The sequence below is a fragment of the Nipponia nippon genome, unplaced genomic scaffold (assembly GCF_047370975.1).
Source record: "Nipponia nippon isolate SJK-2023a ecotype South Korea unplaced genomic scaffold, ASM4737097v1 scaffold_6, whole genome shotgun sequence".
Taxonomy (NCBI): Eukaryota; Metazoa; Chordata; class Aves; order Pelecaniformes; family Threskiornithidae; genus Nipponia; species Nipponia nippon.
In genome coordinates this window covers 20,587,572-20,608,789 of record NW_028262380.1, presented here as the reverse complement: position 1 = coordinate 20,608,789, position 21,218 = coordinate 20,587,572, and the positions used below count along the sequence as shown (strand labels likewise).

The 21,218-nt window shown below is 43.7% G+C and overlaps 1 protein-coding gene across 2 annotated transcripts in view; it reads left to right on the top strand.

Annotated features, from left to right (window-relative positions):
• The window catches only part of SEPSECS (Sep (O-phosphoserine) tRNA:Sec (selenocysteine) tRNA synthase), a 39,780-nt gene extending 26,665 nt beyond the window's left edge, over positions 1-13,115 (top strand). Inside the window, exon 12 of one of the 2 annotated variants that reach the window (XR_015700166.1) lies at positions 12,977-13,109. The gene's annotated coding sequence lies outside the window, so the exon portion shown is untranslated. Of the gene's footprint in view, positions 1-12,976 lie in introns of both variants that reach the window. The other variant, XM_087738029.1, reaches the window with a different exon arrangement.
• Positions 13,116-21,218: the final 8,103 nt, after the last annotated feature.

Below are 21,218 nucleotides of genomic sequence, written 5' to 3'. Positions count from 1 at the left end.
GAATAATTGGTTATTTAGGAGATTCAGTAGATAAAAAGTATTTTTCAGGGAAGAGTATAAATCACTTATTCTCTATTCACTACTATCTATAATAAAGCAGAGAAATAATATTGGAACATATGCCCATGAGCAGAGTTTTCATTTCCTTTGTATAGCAGATATGGGGAGATTTCATGGCTATGGCAGGTCTCGCCCACTAAAAGTAGTACTGTGAAAGATGGTAATAGCGTGGGTATAGGTTTGTCAAGCTATGCAGAGTAAAACAAATATATTAACAATATTTGCCTTCTATGAAGATCTTTCTAAGATTGTACAGTGAAGTAAGAAGCTTCTTAACTAACTGTGCAGCCCTTTTCCTAAGCTCTACATAGGCGCATATCACTAGAAGCTTCCCCATACCACAAAAATCTGCAAGAGCCAACTTGCTGTCTCCAGCATCCACATTACTAGTGAGACATCTAGGAAGGCTGCCTGGGCTTTGGAACATACTTGGGATTCATACAGCAAGAATCCTCGTAGAAATACCAAGAACAGATGCCCGTTTAGTAAGGCTATCTCACAGCTACTATTTATGTAGCTACCTATCTCTGTCATCTTCTAGGTCACAGCATGTGGCTACCAGCTGTGAAACAGGAATGGGCAGGCACTTGAAATATTCCAGAAGAGCTGAGGATTCAGAAAGAGAAGTTCAGGAAGTTACCATTCTTGCTACCTAGTCTGCTGCTCTGCCAAATGTTACTGCCCCGTAGCAGAGGTAGCAAAGGGATCTGTCTGCTTGGCAGCTACTGCAGTTCATACAGTGTATTAACAGATACTGAAACTGAGGTGTGTTTGAGCATTGCAGGTATGAGAAGCAGTGGCAGTAGGGCTAGCACATTTCCCATTTGCTTCTGCAGAACATATATGCTATGGATACTTGCTTACTGAAGACAGTAACCTTTGGCAGCAGGGCAGGGTGCATGGCACCTCTCAAATTGCTGCAGTCTGAACTGCCAAAGTGACTTTCCTCCCTTATGGTGCCTGTAACTGTTCCGGGAGATGCTTTTCTTTCTCTCTGATACTACGTCTTATGCTATCTGGATCTATATAGGTGAAAGAAATGAAGAAGCAGATGGACTTGCCTTATAAAAATAGCACTGGGATAATGTAGTGCAAGCAAACTCACACTGAATGACCGACGCGTCTTGCAGGCCCACCCTTAGTTTACTTCTCTTGTAGTATCTGAGATCATGAACAAAACAAAGGACTGTTTGAGCAATAATATTGCCTATTCACACTTGGTTCGTAACGATTGCCTAAGATGCAAAGCAAATAAAGTAAAATCTACCAGATGCGGCAAATTCTCTTGAGCCTAAGAAAGCAAAATTGTAATGTTGCAAATGTAAATGCTGGCATTGCAGCTTAATACACATATAAACCGAGCAATCTATATTGTGCGATCATCATTTTTTAAGAAAGGCTGGAGCCCAGAGACGAGCAAATGTTCTCATCTGCAGTGTATCAGCAGTTCTCAGTCTTCAGCTGCTGTATAGATAATAATTCTAATTGAAGAATCATTACATGAATCCATATGTGAATGATAGATGGGCTATAGCCGTTTGTTCATGATGCCTTAAAAATTGAGTTGCTGTTTTCACTTTTTATAAGGGATCATTAGATTGCCTTTTTTTTTTTTAATGCAACATTTTAATCAACCTGGCTTGACAGGATTTGGAGTCTGAAGGAAAAACAATTTCTGTAGCTGACAATTTTTTTAAACAATACCTATTTAAAGGCTTGAATTGGTTACAAAGTGACTCCACAGAGAGAACCTTTGTTCAAATGTTTTTAATTCTGAAACCAGTGCTTGAAAAATTGTGCTCTATGTGCTCTGTAATAATTGGTTTTCATGTATTATACTTTTTTCCCCTCAAAGATAACAGCATACACTTTAGTGCAGTTTAATAATTTTTTTTTCAAATCATAGTTAAAAAGGCCTTTGCTCTGTCACTCATCAAGCATCTGTCATATCAAAGAACTAGTAATGTATTTATCTTGATGGATAAGCTTCAGTGTTCTGGACCAAGTTCAGTGTAACTGGACCAAGCTTTCAATACTCCTTTGGGGATCCTAAAGTCAAGTTCATGATCTAATTAAGATCGGTGTGATAATTATATCTGCTGCTGAACAGGACTCTTTCATCATACTGCATTTCAACTAAACTCTTTAGTGTGGCATCAAAGCTGATCCAGTTCAGAAGCTGAATTGCTTTCTTAACGTGGATGGTGAAATTTAATTTGCCTTTAGGTCCTGGATTCAAATCCAGGCTGAGTCAGCTATAGCAAAATTATAACTGCTTTTTTTTTTAACGGAATGCGAATAGAAAGAATACAGTGGTTTCAGCTGGGTGCTGTCTTTCCTATTACTTGTTCTCAAGTAACATTGCAAACATTAGGCTACCGTCTTACACTTACTGCTGGTTGCGGGGGGAAGTTGGTCTTGTGCAAATAACATGACAGCAACAGAGGTGTGTGCATTATTAATCTTTCTCTAGCCATCCTGAGTAGGAACACACCACTTCATTGGGAATTCAAGAGAAACATAGTGTTTCTACTGATCCGTTCTCCCCAAAAGCTGTTTCTCAGGCACATTTCTGGTGATTGAAGAGTACCCGAGGAGCACGTGGCCAAAATACAGGGGAAAAGGAACAAGGTCTCCAACACTTTGGAAGGTTTCTAGGTTGGTTATATGTGTTTGGCTTTTGCTATGTATAAAGCTCATATTGCCATGTAAAACGCTTGAAAAAATGTCTGCAGCCATTCTCATCCCTTACCTAAATTGTTTCTGAACTGCATTCAGTGCAGTGACACCTCCGTAGGCGCTGGGACAGAGGGTGCCGCGCCAGCACCGCAGCTGACGGATGGCTCTCTAATGCAGCGGCAAGGGCTGGATGCAGGAGGAGAATTCGGTGCCCACACAGGGGAAAGCATTCCCGCTTTGGTTTGATACTGGAGTGCCAAGCAGGTGTGACAAGTAGAAATAATTTGCATACACGGATACTGTTGAGCAGTTAGTTAATCCTAGAACTAGTCTTTCTGGAGTCTGAGGAACTGCAGATGGAAAGAGTGCTTAGTTTGGTCTGTAATATGTCAAACGAGGAATGTAGCTATTGAGGAAAGAAGAATCTGTCAAATGTAACTAAAGAGAAGCATCTTTAAAAAAAATTTCTGCAACGTATTGTATAAATTCTTGATTAAATACAAGTTGCCTTACTGCTCTCAGTGTTTTCTTCTGGATCCCTCTGTAATGAAGCTACAATGCAGGTTCTGGCTTCTGATTTTATACAGCATCTTTTTCAGTAGTGGTGGTGAATTTGCAAATGGCTTAGTGGGTGGAGGAGCTTGGGATACAGTTCAAGATACGTTGTTTTTTTAATGGAAGATGAGGAAAGTGTCTAGGAAGTTTATAAAAATAGAAATAGCCTGAGATGCTTGCTGTGCAGCTGAGGAGGTAGTGAGTCTTCAGCAGGATCTGAGTATGCATAGGGAAGTCTTGACCTGCTGCGCAGTGCAAGCACCAGAGAATGCAGTCAAAATACAGCTCTCATTTCGTCGCAATAGTAGCCTGCCTCTAATAGTATTAATTCTAGTACTCTGTTCTCCCCTCACCCCACTGAGTATTTTTAGGTGGCTTTTTTTAGCAGACTCTGCTGTACTAATGCATCAGAAGAAGGATGGAGAGGGGGGAAGGATGCCTACCAGTGTATTGCCATCCCCACTGATGCAGAACTTCATATGCAGAACTTCATGGAGCACACAAAGGCGGCAGGTGCAAGTGTACATGCTGCTAGCTTTTTTTGTTGAAGGGTTTATAATCAGTAAATGGATTTGAATATAAAAATGTTTTTTTAATAATGGTAACTGATGCTCTTAAAACTCAAGCTCGTATTCCATGCAGATGGCACAAACTGTCACACTCTGGTTTTCTCTTTGGTTTTGTTTCTAGAAATTTCAGCTGAATGTTAAATCTGTGTCAGGGCAGCACTTCAGGTTTCGGAAAAGATGGACACCATGTCGATCTTCTAGCAGTAGATGGTGTGGTCAGGGCCACACAGTTCCTTTCCCCTCTCCGAAGGCACGCTTAGGAATTTCAGCCTCGTTGGCTCCCAGGCCGTTGGAAGCGAGATGTTTTTCAATGATTCTATGTCTTCAGAAAGACTCCGTTGTGCCTGCTGGAGGTCTTTGTAGGCTATGTATATTCTTCACAGTGCTCGTGGCGACTTCATGCAATGACTTCTGGATCCATATGCTCTTTTACAGGTAAATAGTTTTTTGGTCTCTTTTTTCACACTGAGATGGGCAGGACAAATGCTTCTTTATTGCTCACACACCCTTATCAGTGGGTGAAACACTACTGCCGCCCCATAGCAAGGCTGTAAGGCATGTGTGGATTTGCTGACAGAGTGGAGCAGGGCTAAGGGTGTTCCAGCTGTGGTGTTAGCAGCGATGGTATGCTTTGTGCTCCGAACAACGAAACGCCATTGCGCTGCCGAGTGCGGCGCGGCTGCGGTGGCCCTTCTGCAGGTGTAAGCTAGGCAGAAGTGAACTGTGCAGCTGGCCTTCAGTTATTTGGTCTGCTGATCCAGAAGGGAGTTGTGTTTTTTTCTAGGTGCGATGGCTCTGCAGTGAGCTCGGGAAGAGGCAATAACAATGTATTTTTGTCATGGAAGCAAGTAGCTGTGACTCACAAGGCTCCTGGGGCACCATTTAGCGGAGTTAAAAGATGCTGTTTTCATTTAGTCGGTATATAACTGCATTTTTGAGTCTCTGTTTGCTTCGTTCTTGCATAAGCCCTTCTTGCTGCATTTAGAGGCCCTAATTTTCCCCTACCTTGCACTTTCAGTAGATTTTTATATCTGTGCAAGTGGTGGTAAAACTCAGCTCTTTTGACGTGGGAGCATTTAGCATATATGCTGCATTTACTTAGCACAGCATAGAAGGCCATAGCAGGGGCAAGGCAGTAGGGAATCAGGCCAGTTGTTTACATCCTCCTCCAAAGGACTGGTAGGTCAAACATCCTTCTCCTTGTCCACAATACTCTGCCATTAACAGCTGTTCGTGAGTGTTAGCGCATCATATTTTTTTCCCCTCGAGGCTGAGCACATTATCTCTACAACACTCCAGCACCTTGCTGGGAACATGCCACAATTCTGTTTTCAGAGTGTTTTGTAAATGCTAGTGACCTTGGTGGTGTGACCACAACACCTGCTTTACCTGATAAGATCATTAATTTTTTTTCTCTGCAGCCTTTGTGTTGAGCGTAAGCAAATCTTCATTTGTACCTGGAAAACATTGCCCCAACATCAGCTTACTGGAGCACTGACCTGTGTCTCCTGGTATTTTTTAAGGCGTTAAATGGGCAATTAGAAGAAATCACTTCAATAAAAGCGGAATGAACACAAGCTCCTCGTTAGCTGCAATGGAGCAAGACGGTATTGGAATCAATCGCGCAGCTCTTCAGCTGTCACTCTGCCGCAGCGGCAGCTGTCTGTCAGTCGAGGTGACAGCGGAGAGCTGATCTATACTCTTCTCTGAGCTACAGAGATAAGCTGCACATGCACAATGAATGTGTTCCCAAAATAAACACGTTGGGAAGAGCAGGGTATTTTTTTAATGATAAATCTTCTCGCCCTGCTAACAGCTCCTCCTCCCTCCTCCTTTGTTAGTCTACCAGGTTGCTGTCACCCCCTGCCTTTTTTCTTACAGTGGCTGTGTGTTCTCCTCCTGCCTTTTACCTTACGGCCTGGTTTTTCTCCATGCTGCTGCTTTGTATTTCTGCGGCTGCACCCACCTTCTGCATCCCACCTTCTGCTGCATCCCACCTTCAGTTGAGGTGGGGCCCACCGCAGGCGGCGCTGCCTCCCGGGCCAGCGTGACCATGGCTGGCAGTGCCGCGGCTGCAGCTGGTGTCCACAAAGCGCTGATCGGAATTGCTCGGAAAAGGTTTAAATGGATCTGAAATTAGGTGTGGAGTAGAGGAGCTGTAACTCCAGAGCTCTCTGAAGGGGCTAGCCCTAATTCAAGCCTTACCCCAGTCCTTTGTGCAGGCAGGACGCCAGGGGGTTTCTATTTGCTTTTGCGTCTTTATTGATCAGGCATGAATTTATTACATGATAAGGTGGCTTCATCTTCCCTCTCCCCACTATTTGCTCCAGTTTTGTTGTTCCACCACAGCAGTGCTGATATTATTTGCATTTATGGGGCAGTCCTGAAGCTCCTCTCTCTCTTCCTCACCCCTGTGTTGGATGTAGAGAAACAGATTTCCTTGGCAGAAATCCTGTGCTATGGGACTCGCTCGTGGCCCCGTGCACAAATATATCCTGGTCATATGTCCTGTGTGACAGGACTGTTCAGGCTGCTCTGCTCTCCAGTCACACTGGGGTTGAGGTTGCTCCTGTTTTTCTGCTTTACTCTACAGTAACAGGCGTTTGTATTTAGGAGCCTGTGAGTCTTGGATGACCTCATTTCCTCAGTAAAATATAGCAGTGTAAGCATTGTGTCATGAAAGTGCAGGGGATGACAGTGGCTGGGAAGATTGATTGTGTCACTGGTCCAGACTAAGAGCACGTACATCATGAGGGACTTGCTTCAAGGCCTTCCAAAAAGAAAAAGAAACTAGCAGAAACTAGCGGCTGGCATAAAAATGGCAAAAGCCGATCTCAGAGAAGCCTCTACACGTACAAAAAACCCCTAAATCTTCTAATTTAAAAATTCAATTTCATGATCTTGATTGTACAACACTCGCATGTGTTTTTTAGTTTTGCCTGAGGTCTACAAAACCTGAAATGGAAAGCATGGATTTCTCCATCATTCTGTGAGATGGAGCTAAGTAAGTATCTTTCCCATTTTATAGGTAAGAAAGTAAAGACAGAAGGATCGCCTCCGAGTGCCAGTTGCCTTTTGTGTAGCTGTGCTGGTTGATGCTGGTTATGCCCTTTGGTTCCACCTTGGAGAGCCCAAAGTAGCAGGTCAAAGTCTGATGCCCAAGACAGGTAGCTCAGGACACGTGCTGTTCCTGTCCTTGCGTCTCTCTTTAAGGTGCAGATTACTTCAACTCTTCCATTTTTAACTGTTTTCTACTTAAACAAGAATAAATGCCCTTTTGCCTGAATAAGGTTTGCTATAGAATTCACAAGACCAAATACCACATTTTGGCATGTACAGGGGTAAAAGCAGCAGGTCCCGTTTTCCAGGCTGGTGGCTTTGACTAGCTGACTCCTTTGATAATTTCAAAGGGCCTAAGATCTTAGATCTGAGAGCTTAGAAAATACAAAGACCTCTGATTTCCTTCCAGAGGTACACTGGAGGAGCAGGGAAGTGACACCGAGCCGTCACCATTTCTATAGCTCTCAGTTCACTGAATATGCACTGCCAGAAAATGCCGGTTTTCAGACCTGTCAACAGATATTTTTCTTAAGTATTTGAAGTACCCCAGCAATGATAGTTACATAGCCTCTTGCACGCTGCCAATCCTACCTTTGAAGTCTCTGGTTTTAGGAAAGTTTAATACAGCTTGCTTAAAGTTAAGGCAGAAACTTATCCTTATGCAATGGAAGTCTGGTCATATTATAAAATGTCTTTTTTTTTTTTGTTTTAAGCTGTTACTTGTAGCTTTCCAGAAAGCAATGTGTCTAAAATAAGATTTTGACAGCAAAAATTTCAGCACTATCAGCTGGAAACATTAATTTTATTTCTGGTGCTATCTCAGAGTAGATCTTTTTCTTTGCATTTTAACAGATAGAGAGTGCAGAACATCAGCAGCATACGCTGCATGTATACAGAGATTTGGGTTGTTTTCCAGTGAGGTTATAATTTCTGTCCAAACTTAGGGCATTGCCGAGCTCTGGTTTCAATTTTACTGCAAAGTCTCAGCAATAAAATAAATAGAAGACATACAAAAATACCTAAAATTAAAGGCAAAAATTAACAAAACGAGTCATTTCTGAGATATATGTTTTAAAAAATCCCAATAGTTTAATTTAAACTATTCTCTTAGTAAAAACTGAGTGCCGTAAATCCTGATCACCTAAACCACACTTAATCCATACCTACACAAAATTTCCCTTATGATTTCACATTTTACATGAATGCTTTCAGTACACAAATACCTTTCCAAGATTTTTGTGAAATCCTGATATTTTTAATAGCTAATGGAAATAACAACTGCATTCAGAAATGTCAGACATTAAAGAATTAAGTAATATCCACATGCGGTAGACAGACATAAACTGCGCAGTCTGCGTTTCAGGCCGCCTTGCGTTTGTACGAGAGCTGGGACATCAGCAGGTTATTGATCGCTGCCACGCCGCTGGGCCAAGCGCAGGCAGGTCCCAGCAGAATTGTTCACTCTTGCCTATGCCCTTTATTTAACCAATTGTTAAATGCAAGAAAGATAACCCAGGCATGAGATAAAACAACGCTTTTTGGGAACGCCTTTGAACAAATCCAATTAGATGCTAATAGAGCTCGCAGGAGCGGGGCCTGATCCTACCGGCTGTTGACAACCAACGAATGAACTTCAGGGAAAGCTGAGGCTTGCGCTGGTACTTGGCATCAGCCTGGGCAACGACCACAGCTCCTGGTGGACCTTAATCAAGTCTCTCCACATAGGCTTTTCCCACTCATGTTTAACCTGTCTGAACTGCAGACCAGTCTGGTTCCTCTGAGTGGAGGTTTCTAGCTAACAGGCTAGCAATAAAATTTAAAAAAAAAAAAACCCCAAAACAAAAAACAAACAAACCCAAACAAAAAAAAAGAGGCAAATAAAAGAAGATGGGCGCAGGGAATAGACAAATTAATGCATTTAAATTGTAGGCCTACTAGGGCAGCAACTGTATTGCTCCATGTCCAAGTTACATGTGCCACTATAGAAACACCTTCACTGTTGGTAACCATTCAGTAACCATTCCTATAACAAGGACAAGTGCTAACTTAAAGCTCCTGAACAACCCAAGATTGGTTGTAGGTCCTAGCTTGTTTCTAAACAGCTCCCAAGAGCACTGATGCTAAGATGGATGGCACCCTACTTGAAATCTCCTTTCCCGAAAAGCACAACTGCCAATATCTGTAAGCTTTACTCACACAGGTCAGCAAATATAATAGGCAAACATGCAGAGCAAAATACATTTTGATTGATTAGATGGGCTTTGGAGAGAAGGCACCGAGTTCTTTATTGCAGATATTTACCTTGTAGTCTTTTCCACTCTGCTGCTTGTTAGTGCGTATGGAGTTTTTTGCATGTATTTTTAAATACCAATAAGTGTGAGAGACACGGGGAAGGCTTCTCAGTGGATTTTCTCTTATTTTAATTGAAATGAGGTCAGATATAATGCTGGCCTAATCATATCTTGTTAAGCTCAAAACTATGTATTTTCCAAGTAGTTAGGGCATTATTGAGAATCAACCTAAAGTATGTCACAAGGAGTGCAACTAAGAATCTCATCTTTATAAATATTTCAAGTATCTGTTATAAAAACAAACATCATAGTGGCAATAGCTTTTCTCTTTTATCTGCATAAGTGTACTTGGGAATATGCCAGCATTTTCCCATCTAAAATGGTCACCAATAGGTGGTGCTAACTATTTCCAAATTCAGTACAGGGTTCTTCCCATTTGTTCCTCAAGCAAATTCTCCTGCCTGCCTCATCTTCCTGGCAGACCTTCCTCAAAGCCTATTCTTGATAAATGCGCAATTCCCAGCAGATTAATCTCATCTTTCCATATTCCTTCTTTGCTGCTATGACCTTTAGTCGCTCTTGCATGCTGGTCTGTCGGTTTTCCCTGTGCTCCAGTTGGTTGCAGCCAGCTGTCAAGCAGGAACTTCTGGGAATGTGATTCCCACACCCAGAGCTTTGGCTGCACTCCCGAAGAGCTTACCTTTGTCTTTGTTTAAAGTTCTTTGATCTTGACTGTATTTTTCCATTCTTTCTCGAAATGGGTCTTAGCATTGTTCCAAAACAAATAAATCATTTTCACTCAAACTCATCTTTAATACAACTTTTTAAAAATTCTGCTTTTGAAAGCAAAAGGGACAATGTAGAGAAAGAAAAAGGTGATATAAACATAAAGCAAAGTCAGTTGAATGGTATAGAATAACTCTGGTGACTTCAGTCTTTTATCTTAGGCAAGGATATTCTTTAAGCTCATTGATTCAGAACTCAAACCAACAGATATTTTCTGTTTTCTGTGACTATCTGATTCAGAGCAATATCCCGTTACTCTGGCTAGCAGAAACTGTAGTGCTAATTCTCCCCATGCAAGTCAGGACGTTAGATTTGCACCGATGGGGAGAACCAGGTTTGTCACCGTTCAGCTGTCAGCATGGCAGGTTACGTTGTCTTGAGCCCTGCACAGGAGCCAAGCAGTGCCAGTAACTGCTGGACCAGAGAGGGACTGCATGAGCCAAGCCTTCACACCGGAGACCAGCATCCCTCCTTTTGTAGCTGTGATACTCAGGGTACATATTTGCATTTGTAATGGCTTTGCTAAGCCTCTTTTTTCCAGTGTGGTCCATAAAAAGCCATAGACTCAACATTGAGGATGTGCTAACTGGGGTACTTCTGGGTGGTGTCTATGAGCCTGGGTCTGGAGTGGGGCATAACCTATAAGAGGAGGAAAGCTGCCATCTCCAGCACCTCTGAGGTACGGTATGGCCACTCCACGTCCCTCAGCTCCCTTTGATTCCTGCTAGAGGGTATGTCTAGGCCAGAACACTTTTGGTAAGAGACTGCTTCCCTGGAGGCTTATTTCCTAATGGTCAGAAGCAAAAAAAGACATGGGTACCTCAAAGTGCAATGCTGCGCTCCCTAACCCCTTTGAATGGCATCCACAGGCATCCACAGTCCCCAGAGTCTTTATAAAGAAGCTGCCGGAAGTCTTTTTGACCTAAAAATATAGGAACCGAGCCCTATGATATATCCGAAGGATCGGAGTGCCTCACTTGGAGGCGTGGGCAGCCATGGGAACTCTTTTGGCCAGGCCTCAGCTGGGGCACCTACACCACTCAAAGAGCAGTGGCATCCTTGGAGCACTGCCCTGAGCCATCAGGTCACCAACCTATTCGTTCTTTCTGCTCAGTTTAATCAACACTGAAGGGATTTCCCCCCCCCCCCGCCTTGGCACACCTGGAAAGATGAAGTACATCCCTCCTCTTCCTCCAGAGGAGACTCTAAGCCTCAGGCTAAGACTCTTCCCTCGAGGCTTAGAGAATTGCCTGGGGCAAAACTGAGTACAGATTTGTCATTTCCTTGAGGAATAGTGATCAGAAAGCTGTTCAGGGAAGCTGACACTTATAATGATATTTTAAAAGTAGTGGCTGGAACTGTATTTCATGAAGGCCTTGATCCCACGGTATGTTAAGGTGCTCTAAGAAAACATAGTGGCTCAAGGCTTTCATGGGGACAGAGGCAAAGAAATGTCCTGTTTCTGTATCTCCTTTGAATTTAAGTATGCCTGATCTGGAGCCCTAAGTCTTGGGCAGTTTTGGGCATGGCCACGGCCACCTTTTGAACTTAGGAGCCACCAGAGTGAGGCACCAACCCTGCCATTCGAGAGATGGCCACCTCACTTCTGAAAACCACATTCTGTAGGTGATGCCCAAATTCCCAGGCTGCGCAGCCTGCTTGACTGCAGACATAATCATTCTTCTCTGAAAGGTCAAGGCACCAGAAGGGATGCCTCAATCATTTAATCTAGCACCTCCACATCAGGTTTTCGTTTTTCTCTCTCCAGCCTACCCTGAGTTAGCTGTTGTTACTGATCCGTCCTCCTGCCCTTTGGGAGGGAAGAGGCCTGTGCCCTCCCTCAGGTGGCCTTCAAGGTCCATCTGATACTTTACTGAGGTTTCAGCACCTAGACCTCGTACAGAGAGCTATTAGCTTACTTTCCCAGCCTGTCTTTTTTTCTTTAACTGAAACGTACAACTCCTGAACTGCAACTTCTAATGTGCGTGCATTGCTCTAGATAAGATCTTGCTGACCCTGTAAGAGACTTCACAATAAAAGAAATTATTTTGCTGCATAAGTATGATTTATGAGTATTGAAATGTAGACAAGGATCCTAGCACGGGAAATAGAAATCTGATAAGAGGAAAAGAGATGCTGTTTGGGTACACAAATTGGAAACGTTGATGTCCTTGTTACAGCTCTGGAGAAACTGGATCAGGTTAACCATATGATCCAAAATGTAATGGAGTGTCTGCATTAATTTTAAAGACCGCAGTAAATCAGTAAGTGTCTTGAAGAGTGAAACAGATGTCCTGAGCTTGAATAGTCATCTTTGTTTCCAATAGGTTTTATACTAATCTAGCTGTGTTATAGAAGTTAGTGAAGCAACCGTCTTTCACTTAATATCAGCACCAGACACTGTATAAGACGTATGTAAATTCTCTGAAGAAACAGAATCATGTGGGAAGAGGAACTTTTCTGATGCTTGACTATAGATGCAAGGGAAGAGAAAAACACAGAACTGAGCAGAAAGTCAGACCTACCCTAAATAAGTGTGACCCTAAGAAAAAGCCCAGAGGGGCAGGTTTGGAAATACACTGTCTGGAAGAGACTTGGTAGAAGCACAGAAACTGTCTTTGTTTACTTAATCCCTCCAATGCCCGAAGGAACAGGGCTCAGAAATTCTGTAAGAGACAGCATTACATCAGTTTCTCCTAAGCAAAGTAACTTCCAGGGCCTCCATGTTTTTGGCCAGAGAGAGTCTTGGATTTGCTGTTTTGCAGCTGCTTTAGGATCAGGTTTGCAAACATTTTATAACTGCATCCTTTTTTCCCCAGTTTATTCCATTTTATCAGGCTTGTCTAGGATTGCTACATGTTGTCCCTCCTCTGCCAAGTAGGAACAGATTTGAAGCTTTGCAGGTTGCTGTCCTGTTGAGCAAGAAACCTGTGCTTCAGGAATACGTTTTTTTAAATTTCTTTGCTTTACCTGCAGACACTGTGTGTGTAGCTACAGACAGAAAACAGATTCAAGAAAATGCCTTGCCGAGCTACGTGCAACCAACAGCACCGCGCGCTCCGGCCGCACAGCCTCCAGTGGTGACGAAGCCTACCTTTTGCTGTTTGTAAGTCACTGGCTTGTATTGACCGCTACGTGTTTAGTCACTTATTTAACCTTGATAGAGATTGAAGAGAACAAAGGTTAAAATAGAGATGTACAAAAGATTACTTAGTACCATTAAATTTAATGTCTTTTCTACTAATAGATAAGACAATTTCTGTCTAAAATATTTTTGACTCAGTTGTAGGCTACAGCAGCAAAAAAATGTTTATGTCTTTCTGCTGTTTCCCAGTTCAGATGCTTTCTTTTATTCACTGTTTTATTTCTTTCCTTTGTATTAGACTGTTCCAACATTTTGTCTTGTTTTTCCTATTTTTCAATGTTCCTAATAAAAACTCCAGCCATAAAAGAGCAATAAAAGGTAAATTCACACTTCAGCTGGGATTTTATCATATATTTTTCATGCATTCCCAAATCCCCACCCCCAAAATCCACAAATAAGGAACAATGATATAAGTTTAGGGATCGTAGCAGAAGGTACAGGTGATGGTATCTCCCAACCTTTACTCACATCATTAGGCAAATGGGAATAATACTTGGAATTAGCTGCATAGGTGCTTATTTTGTAAGCCTCCTGCAAAAATTGTTATATTTTCTATTACTTTACTGTGGAATGACTGAACAATCATATTTTTGCTCCAGTCCGTAAGTGTTACTGTGTAGGCTTAATGCTACTCATAAGACTATATGAGCCACACGCTGAAGGAGGGCCGAGTACACGTAACAAAATCAGAGTCTTAAAGTGTCACCGTTAGACTTAGATCAACCACCTACAATTTAAAAATAGTTCTCTCTTCCTACCGGTTATTTAAAGGCAGAGGGCAGGCTGCTCTGCCGGCCGGGTGACGGCGGCAGCAGCACGGGCGCTGTGCTCGGTGGCCCTGGCGCACGCGGGGAGGGGACAGCGGGGCAGGCACCAGCCGCAACACCAGACACGGGCAGGCGATGGGGGCTCGGCCTGACCCGCTTGTCCCTCGGCCAGCGCTGCCGGATTGACATGAGCGGGATGCAAATGTTTAGTCCTTTAAAAGGCTGTCGCAGTCCTCTCCTTGCTTCCCTTGAGCACGGCTGAAGCATTTTGGCCAAATTGGCCAGAGCACCCTTAGCCAGGGCAGGTCCAGCGCCTGCTGTGGGGCAGAGGGCTTGTCCCCAGGGCTGCGGGTGGGCATCGCACCCGCACACAGCAAGGCTTCACCATCCTCAACAGAGCCACGGCTGATGCACGCACACGAAGGAGGATGTGGTCAGCTGCTTTTCTGATCAGCAAGCCTCTGTCTCGCACTTAACAGACTTCAGCTAATCAGTCCAGGGGTCCCAAGGAGTTAAATGCAGATACAATTCTTTCTCTCATAGCAGGCTGGGGATCCAGGGCCAGGGTTCAGCCATGATGCTAAAATCCCATTCAAGCAGAAATGTCACGTTATTTACTTACTAAAACAATGCTCTTATTACAAAGACATGTTAGGACTGAAAATGTGACAGCGTCTATTTTAGGTTGTCATTGATCTTTAATTTGCTGTGACCTGAAGGTTTTCTATGTAGTCAGTGCTTTTTGGCCAAAATATATGACTGCAGGGAAATGAGTAAATGAGTGCCAGAGATGTTCTTTTTTTCCTATGAAAAGACTGAAATTGCTTTGTGTAAATGTGTGGAAAATGCTGATATTTTGTTTCTATAAATACTTTGCCTCCTGCGTGCTGTATTTCATTTGTGCTGTTTCCTAGGAGTATTTGGCTTCTTATCACTTTTACGCAGGGTGCTGAATACAAATGAGCTCCGGTTTACCCAGCAACCAAGCTGTGGAGCATTTGTGACTGTTGTGCATTTCCTGAGCAAGAGTAACTACTGAATGAAGCAGATTACCCTGTAGCCTTGCAAAACACTGAGGATTATAAAACATGCATTTAGTGGATAAATACACAGAGGAAAATGCACAGACGCTCTCTGTTTCTATATATACGGACGTGCGTGTATATGAATATATCTGGGTGATGTAAAAAAAACCCTGAAATAATCCATCATTTTTAATGAGAATTTAAATATAGGGAAGGCAAAAAAAATCAAAGTTGCATTTCTTATTCTCAGTGACACCACCTACAACCAGGCTCCTTGTTTATGGAGTCTGTAAACAAGGCTCCATTACCACAGACTCATGTGATCACAGGATGATTTAGGTTGAAAGGAACCTCAGGAGGTCGCTGGTCCAACCTCTGCTCAGAGCAGGGCCAGCTCTGAGGTCAGACCAGGCTTCTCAGGGCTTGATACAGTTGTTCCTTGAAACCCCCAAGGACAGAGACTGCACAGCCTCTCTGGGCAGCTGTCCCACTGCCTGACTGACCTCTGGGGGAAAACCTTTTTCCATATATCCAGGCTGGACCTCTCTTGTTTCATCATCTGTTGTCTCTCGTTCTCCTACCGTGCATCTCTGTGAGTGAAGACCCTGGCCCTGCCTCCTCAGTGACCTCCCCATAGATGCTGGGGGGCTGCTGTTAGGTGCCTCCAAAACCATCTCTTCTCCAGGCTGGACAAGCCCACTTTCCTCAGCCTGTCCTCACAGGGAAGTGGTCCAGATGCCGGCCAGCCTGGGGGCCCTCTGCCGAACTCACCCCAGCTGATCATCCTCTTTCTTTTATTTGAGGGGGAGAAAAAATGGACACAGGACTGCAGGCATGGTCTCACTACTGCTGAGTAAAGGGGTTTAGTTACTCCCTTGGACCTCCTGGCCATGCTCCTGCTCCAGAGCCCTGGTTGCTCTTGGCCGCTGTTGCTGCTAGGGCACACAGCTGGCTCAAGCCCAGCTTGGCCCTGGTTGTGTCATTGCAGGCGACTCTTCCTTCCCAAGTGCAGGACGTCACATTTGTCCTTGTTGAATTTCAGGAGATGCCTGCTGGCCCATTCCACCAGCCTGCCCAGGTCCCTCTGGATGGCACACCTGCCCTCCAGTGTACTGACTGGTCCCCCAGCTTGGTGTCATCCATGAACTTGATGAGAATGCACTCATGGTGTCATTGATAAGGATGTTAAACTGGACAGGTCCCAGGGAAGTTAAGCTGACTGGTTTGTGTTCCCCAGGTTGTGCTTTTGGCCTTTTCCAAAGACAGGTGCAAGATTTGTCTTCCTCCAGCTTCTCCAGCTGCCCTGCTCTCCAAGACCTTTCAAAGGTGACACTGGCCTTACAAGGGCAGCAGCCAGCACTGTGAGCAGCCTTGGGTGCAGCCTGTCAGGTCCCATGGACACCTATGGGCCGAGTTCTCTCGAGGTCCCTGGCTTGATCCTCACCCACTGCTGGTCGTCTCCTCCTCTAACCCGACCTCTCAGCGCTGAGGTGTGGCGTGATGGTGGCAGCTGGGAAGTGCCAGGGCTGGTCTGGATACGGTTTGTTGGAGCAGAGGGAGGTGTAGGCAGATTGAGGTAACTCCTGGCACGTTCCAGCAGTGGGGTGAACGGAGAGGGCAGGCTCCCTTTGCTGGCAAGGGAACAGGCTAGGAGAGCCAAGAAGAAAAATTCAAGTTTTGTCAAGAACATTTTGGGTGAAAAGCCTGGACAGCTTTTAAAAAACTTTTCAAACAATGGCAGGAAGCTTTCCTGAGTTGGGTAATTAGCCATGGGCAGAGCACGGCTAGGAAAAGCGCACTTGGAGCTACACACCTGAAGTCATGACCCACGTCAATTTTAGCTTTTGCTCACTCAAAGCCCGAGCAGGGACTTTGCGTTGCCTTCAGAGGGGAACGGCAGTGTAAGTGCTGAGCTCCTCAGCCCTTCCCACGCGTGTGCCACTTCTTTAATTGCTAAAATACACACGTGGATGTGCCTGAGTTTGTTACACGGGAATGTTTGTACTGTTTCAAATCAATTTAAATGAGTCTTGCTCAGCTGTTTGACACAGGTAATACAGACGGACTTGGCAATTTTATCCTTTGCTTAAATTAAATTTCAGTCTGTGATATAGCTTGCCAAATTAGGCAAAATGGTGTTATGATTATGGTAAGCTAGTGGTCTCCATATCATTATTTCCGCCTACTTCATACTTGCAGTTTTAAACCTGCCTTCTTTGCTATCTATCATACATTGGGATAAGCTTTTCAGTGCACTGGATTAGGTTGCATGTCATAGTAAAATAAAAACATATTTTATAAATATAAAACATACTTTTACATAACGTAGCATCATTAAACACAGAACATACTTAGTGAAAATACTACTTACACCCTGTAGCACAGTGGTTACCGTACATGATTTTCATGGGACTGGAATAAGAGAAAATGAAGGGAGGGACTCTCACATGGAAATGAGTATAAACGGCATCGGAGGAGCCTCCTTCCATCCTGATGCTCTCCATGTGGGCAAGACAAGTGGGAGGGCATCCAGCGATGAACAACCCGCCTTCAGGTAGTTGCTTTATGAAGAAAGAGCTGGAGAAGGGGCAGAAACATCTACAAATATTCCAGTGTATAAATACTGTGGTGGAAACGGAACAGAGCAGACTTACAAGGGAGAGAAAGGAGCAGGCAGGACTTGACAGGGCCCCTTCCCCTTCAGCCAGCACTGCCCCCTTCACGCTTCATTTAGCATGCCCAGGCTGCACAATGGACCGAAACCACATAGAAATTAGGAGGAAGATGTGAAAAATCTAGCAAAGATGGCACCTAATGCTATGCTGCCAATATACCCAAGCTGCTCCGCATCTCTTCGGGTAATCTTGGACTGTTCTGCCTGTCCTCCTTTGCTCAGCAAATGGGGTTTGACTTTCCTGAATTTCAGAAGATATCATAGCACTTTCTAGCATAAATAAAGCTGTGTCAGATTAAGTCTGACTACTTCAAATAAACCTGGTGTTTACAACCTACAAGCTGAGGAATGTCTGTTGTGTGACGGACATAATCTTTAGCTTCATCTCAGATGTGCAGAAGCCAATGTGGGGTCATTTTCAGGGAAACTGGGACCGCAGAGAACTGGTCCTCTGCTAAAACCTGGTGACTGTTTTTTCCATAAGGGTGCTGTACCCAGCAGTCCTGGTTTGAATGGCGAGATTTGAAGTAGTTCAGTGCACATGAAATCAATAAGCTGAACTGGGATGAAATGGTCAAGGAACTGCAGTTGATCAAACGGCATTAAAATTTATTAGCCAATTGTACAATTTGTCAGTAAACAGGTATATACAAGGCAAAATCTAGCCTTCTTCATCTAATAGTCCCTTGACATGATTCCCACAAAGCCTGCTTTCCTTCTCCCACAGCCTCCCTGTCTCTTTTTGTGGATTATCTGAAATTATGGGTTATCTAAGGATTTCTTTTCAAGTGCCTATGCTTTTGAGGGACTGCAGGTTATCTGAGCTTTGGTCATACATGGAAAAAGATACAGTAATTCTGTTTCACTGATTTCAAAGGACATAATCCACCCACGAGTGGACCACTTTTTCTGTAGCCAAGCTATAGATATTCTGTCCTTAAGAATACAAAGGATGAATTTTACTTTCATTCACAAGTCTAATTTAGAAATATTTTTTTCCGAATTTAAGGTGGAAAGAAAAAAATTAAAATTCCTTACTGATTTTGGGGGGGGTTAGGTGGTCAAATAGTATACCAAATTTCACATCGCGAAATAGTGAAATGCAGTCATCGTGCAAATACAAAAATCTCTTTTTCTCATAGAATTTTCATCCTCTCTATGGGGTTTTTCTTTTGCCTGGAGTCCTAAAGAAATGAGACTTCTGTTACTTGCACTGTCTGTTTGCATTTGGGTCTGTTTGCCAGAACCCTTTGATAGCTTTGAACTCATTCTGTTTGAACCAGTTTGGAGATAAGGACGGAGAGCGCAGAGATCCCAAGTTCCCACTGGCAGCCGGTGGGAGGAAGAGAAGAGGGGCAGGCAAGGAGCGCTCCACCGCTCCCCGTTCTGCTCACCCTTCGCAGCACCCAGCGCTCGGCGGCAGCCGGGTTCGGCACACCCAGAGCCCCACACCAGCTGGAGGAACTTCCAATTTCTTACCCACCTGGCAGGCACGGCAATGGGGCACGGGGCTGCTAGGAGGGAGGGCAACCATTGCACGAGGTCGCTGAAACTGGGGTAGCGGGGAAGTGCAGATCCCAGGTGGGTGAGGATGCTGCAGGGAGGGGAGGCGTGGGTGGGATGTGGATGCACAGCCTCCATTAGGTCAGACTCCATTCATTTTGCTCTTCAGGGAACAACGTGCAGCTCCTTTAGCGTCTGAGGCATTCCCAAGTGAAGAAAGAGAAAGGCATGTGGATTGTCATACCTATTAAGTTTTTATTCCACACATGGTGCTAATATACTACTAATACCTTTTCTCAAGAAGACTTACTGCCGGGTAGGACCGCAGGCGAAGCTTCGTGTGGAAACCTCTGGGGCACCCCGAATTGTGCTGCCTGTTCCTCTTTCCATAGTGAGTCCTTTCCAGATCTGGGGGTTTGGAGCCACCGTGAATCCCTGTTTAGGGGCCTTTTGGAAAACACGAAAGCAAGGACAGTATGTGTGACCAAGTCCTCTTTTCCTGGTGTAATGTGAATAACACCTCCACAACACACGGCACGCAGCACACCTCTGGGGTAAGAGATCGGGGCTGGTGAGCAGGGTGTCACTGCAGAGGACTTGCCAGCTCTCCCAAAGCAGGATTTGGCAAGCTGTACTTTTGTTTGATTTCTGAGAATATTTGTTCAACATAGTTTTCATAAAAGCCTATCTTGTAGTGCTGCATCTCAGCAAAGAAAACTGCTTTTGCACTTCTTTAAAGGAAAACTGCAGTAACATACCAGGTGCACGATCTGAAATAGAAATCTTTGGAAGTCAAACGCAAAGGACATTTAATCCTGACCAAGCAGACTAAACATTTGGTATGAAACCTGGAGAACATTCAAGATAATAATAATGTACTCTGCATGTTGCAGTACATCTCCTCTAGCAGCTGGAGTCCAAAAAGGTCACATCAACCATGAGTGAAGAAAGAAAGAAAGAAAAACACTCAGCAAGATGAATATTGCTCAGAGCATTAATTTTCCCATACTTTCTTCCACAGCAGGGTCACAAGCAATTAAGAGTCCTCATAGTGGGAACACTTCTACTGACATACTTTCCTCTCACCCACCATTTTTTTTCAAATTTCTTAATTTGGGCAGGTGGTCAATCGTGATCCAACAAAACTCATTTTTATTTGCAAATTAACCTAGAAATTAAATTTTCTCAGACAAAAGGTTGAAGTGTTCTTTCCTTCTGTACTCCTTATTTTATATGAGGTGAGCAGATCAACAGCTTTCTGTCCACTAATGTCCACTTCTGTCAAGCTACTGGAAAAATACATTAATACATTACATTACATTGCATTTATATTAATATTATACTCAATAAAGCAGGGGCTTTATGAAAAAAGGTTTGAGAAGCAAAAATGAGGCTGTGTGAGAAATACCTTCCTGAGCTTGAAGAAACAGAGCTGACAACTTTCACATCAGAGTATTTATTTTAATATTTATGTGCTCCTAAATGTTTGTCTGATTCCATTTCTCTTTGCAATTCAAGATAAATATCCGAGATTTTGGAAAAGAGGAATAGTCATCGTGATAGCAGGAATGATGGTGTTAACGTAATACATCAAAGTGACAAGATGTCTGAGCCATACTCACCTGGGAATCAGAATATTTTCCATTTAGCCTCCACTTGGAGGATCACGTGCAGCGTTGTACATGTCCGCACCGGGGTACACGCGGTGTCCCAGGGGTCCCGCATGTTCCCCTGCACACTCGCTTTTGGTGGCTGTTTAAAGGCATGGCATATCCTTGCACCTCATGTACCTGTTCAGATTTTTATATCATGCCCATTGACGTGCTGTCTGAGTGCTTCTTTGATTGTGTTACCCATTTGAAATGCCATTTTATCTATGGGTATCTGATAGCACAATCATTCATATGCAGTTGACTGCATTTATTTGTGGCATGACTTAAATGGATGCACCTGCAAGTCTACATAAAAAATCACCTGAGCCTATGAACTGGAATTTGAAGGAAAGCAACAGAATGCACATTTCAGTGTTGTTTCTCGTTCTTTAGCACTCTATTTCAATGTCATTTTTCTTCTCAAAGAAGAGAGAGGATTTCATTTTTATGCA